The sequence below is a fragment of the Drosophila pseudoobscura genome, chromosome 3 (assembly GCF_009870125.1).
Source record: "Drosophila pseudoobscura strain MV-25-SWS-2005 chromosome 3, UCI_Dpse_MV25, whole genome shotgun sequence".
Lineage (NCBI taxonomy): Eukaryota > Metazoa > Arthropoda > Insecta > Diptera > Drosophilidae > Drosophila > Drosophila pseudoobscura.
Genome location: NC_046680.1, coordinates 20,689,560 through 20,692,666, shown reverse-complemented (window position 1 = coordinate 20,692,666; position 3,107 = coordinate 20,689,560). Strand labels below are relative to the sequence as shown.

Here is a 3,107-nt window from a genome sequence, read left to right as displayed (position 1 = left end):
ACTGCCTGCCGTCATCATGGAATAGAGTTAATGTTTTCATTTGTCTGGGGTGTGGACTGGATGGATGGTGGATGGATGAGCAGTCAGCCCCTCCAACACGCTGTCTCTTTGATTTGTGTATGCAAATGTGGGAAACCATATTCGATTCGATTTCCATTCGAATTCCGTTTCGATTTCTGATCGTAATGAACGGCGCTCGTAAGCGATTCCGTTTAATTAAAGCGCCGCTTAACCGACATCGAATGGGGAAATCAATTTATAGTATGCCTGCAACCAAATTGTGCTGCCAAAAGCCCGTCATCAGCAGCACGGGGTGGGGCGAGGCCATCGTCAGCATCGCATACGAGTATCTGTAATTACGAACAGGGGACCGGGGCTGGGGGCCGGGGCTGGGGCTGGAGCTGGGCAGGCATCTGATAAACACCTTAAATATGAGCCTGTTAATTACTGTAATTTGTTGCCAGCCCCTGGTCGAAATGAGCCACTAAATGAGACGACAATCGCCACTGACGCCCAGGAGGATTAGTTGACCCAGTTCCAGGGGACGGAACCAGGGCGAACCGGCGACAGCTGTTGTTGTCCGTTGTGGTGGCATGCCACATCAATTATTCAGGGCCAACAAACTTGCAACTAACCAGCCGAAAGTACAAACAACTGAAAACCGAAAAGACACACAGCAAAAGCATGAATTATTGACAGAAGTAACCACAAAAATACAAGTAAGCCCCGCGAAAGTTGAGCTCTTCTTGGAAGTCCCACACTTTGCTACTCGAAAGCGGTAGGACTCTATGAGAAAGGATACAAGTTGACTTGCTTCCGATCCTTTCTATTCTCCATTATTTGCAGCTCCATCTCTACGGCATTACCTTGTTGTGCAACTATTTGTTAGTGTCCAAAAGACGGCCATGGCTTTATCATTTGGCTGTCACGGAGATGGTCTTCGCCAAAGGGCATATGAGCTTCGATGATAATTTATTTTGCCATCTGTGTGTGGGCGTCGCTGGCAGCCCGATGTGGCAACGTTGAAACATTGAAGTGCGTATAATTCATTTTGCGGCCTGCTTGAGTGACCAACCGGGCTGAGGCACAATCGGTGCCTGACTGACGCTAACACAAAGTGGCTGTCGCTGCGGCTGACTGACAATGCCTGGTTCTGGGCCCGAGCCACAGCCACAGCCAAATCCAAGACGGAGACCTGGCCCAACTGCAGCTGTCAGTCAAAGGCTCTAAATGGGACGCCAAGTAGCTGCAATTTCCAATGGCATTTTGATAAATGGCGTTAAAATATTCCGCATGCACGTTGTCAGTTTGATTTTCAATTGTGCCACAAGCTGAAAGTGAAACTTTGGCTGCTCCCCTAATGGACCTTACGCATGCCTTTCTTAAACAAAATATTAAAATTCGCCCGATGGCTCATTAAACGCACAAACATTCGCAAACCGGTAGAGAAACAGAAACAGAAACAGGCTGGGAAAGCATTCGGTGCGGGCCCGAGCCCGAACCCGCACCCGGCCAGCCAGCTATTTATGAGATAAAAGCACTTACGATTTCATTAGCCAACTGTGCAGCAAAACAAAATCACAGCAGAAAGATATATCGGTAAATTAATATCTGCCTGCCGTGAATTGACAGACGGTAGTAAAAACGAAACTGGTCCCCGCCGGCCGCTCAGGTTTCACTCGCCTTCTGAGGGGGAGGCCAACAAGGAGTTGTCCTGCAACTGTTTCGCAGGCTCCAAACAGATCCCCTAAGTACTCCACCCAAGATGCCTCGAAAATCTAGATGATCATTTTTCTTTGAGTGATGTCCAACAGGTTCTTCTCCTAGACAAATCCTCGCTCGTCTGCTGCAGCTTTGGCTGATTTTCCAATTAACTTGACTCGACATCAATGGGGACGCCTTCGGTGGCTGTGCAGCTGTGCCGCTGGCGCTGCCAACTGCTGCATTGATTTGTCAAATTGACAGCAATAAATCCATCATAACCAGTTACCACTGACAGTTAATCATAAGCACCGCTGACAGGTGGGTCCAGGCCCCCAGTCCTCCCGGCTTCGGCTTCGGCTTTGGCTTTGGCTTTGGCTTTGCGTAATGTATGCGAGCTGCCAATCAGTCGATTGTCTTGATGTATGCGCACATTGGCCAAGCTGCAATCGACTATGGGCACGGCCCAGACCCCAGCCACGGATCGAGCCGTGCAAAAAGTTGCACCAAATTAATTAAGCCCCAAAGGCGGCCAGCCAGCCTGCCAGCCAGCCAGCCAGCCACCCACCCACTCAACCGCCCGACGGCGACGTGGGACGCCTCTAATGCCTAACCTTGTGCGCAACTGACACTTTGCTAAATGCCTACCCCCAGGCACGGCCACAGAGAGATACGAGTACGATACCGAATAGCCGCAGATATGCTAAGTAGGGGTATCGTTTGCGCCCCTTCCTTCGTGCCCCAGGGGCACTAAATTTATTTAAATGCATTAATTTTTATTTATAGCCTCGGTCCAAGCCATATTGCAATTGCATGGAGGTGATCTGCATGGAACCATGGGAAAATCGCTTTCAGTCCCAGCATAATGACAGTTATTTATCAATGGGCATTCGACTGTTGAGTGTTCGATGGTTGGTGGTTTCGAATTCGCGAATTGAGATCTCAGAATTGGGATTGGTTTGGGCGGCTTGTCCGCCCCTGTTATCCAGGGGGATGTAGCTCAGAGGTAGAGCGCTCGCTTTGCATGTGAGAGGCCCCGGGTTCAATCCCCGGCATCTCCAGGTATTCTTTTTTTTTTGCGCCTGTCTTTTCTTTTTTCCAAACATTTTCTGCGAAAGATCTAGATCTTAATCCCAGTCTTTCATATTCAGTTAATTAGGCACACGCCGGTGACCGGGCCAATGAATATGGAAATCAAAATCTTCGTGTTGCCATTGACAAGTACAAATAAATGGAAATCGTTAAGTCCGACCGGTTATCTTTGGGCTAAACTAAGCGTTAAGCGTAAGACAAATTCAGTTACTTGCTGTGCCCGGAGGCCGGGGACTTGGACTTGGTACTGCGGAGCCGCATTCAAACTCCATGCGTAATTAGCCGCGGCATCGGCGATTTATCATCAAAATGTG

General features: G+C 49.1%; 1 non-coding gene across 1 annotated transcript; it reads left to right on the top strand.

The window, feature by feature from the left end:
• Positions 1–2,690: 2,690 nt before the first annotated feature.
• TRNAA-UGC (transfer RNA alanine (anticodon UGC)) lies at positions 2,691–2,762 on the top strand. Its single transcript has one exon. It is a non-coding gene; the product is annotated as a tRNA-Ala (tRNA).
• The last annotated feature ends 345 nt before the right edge of the window (positions 2,763–3,107 follow it).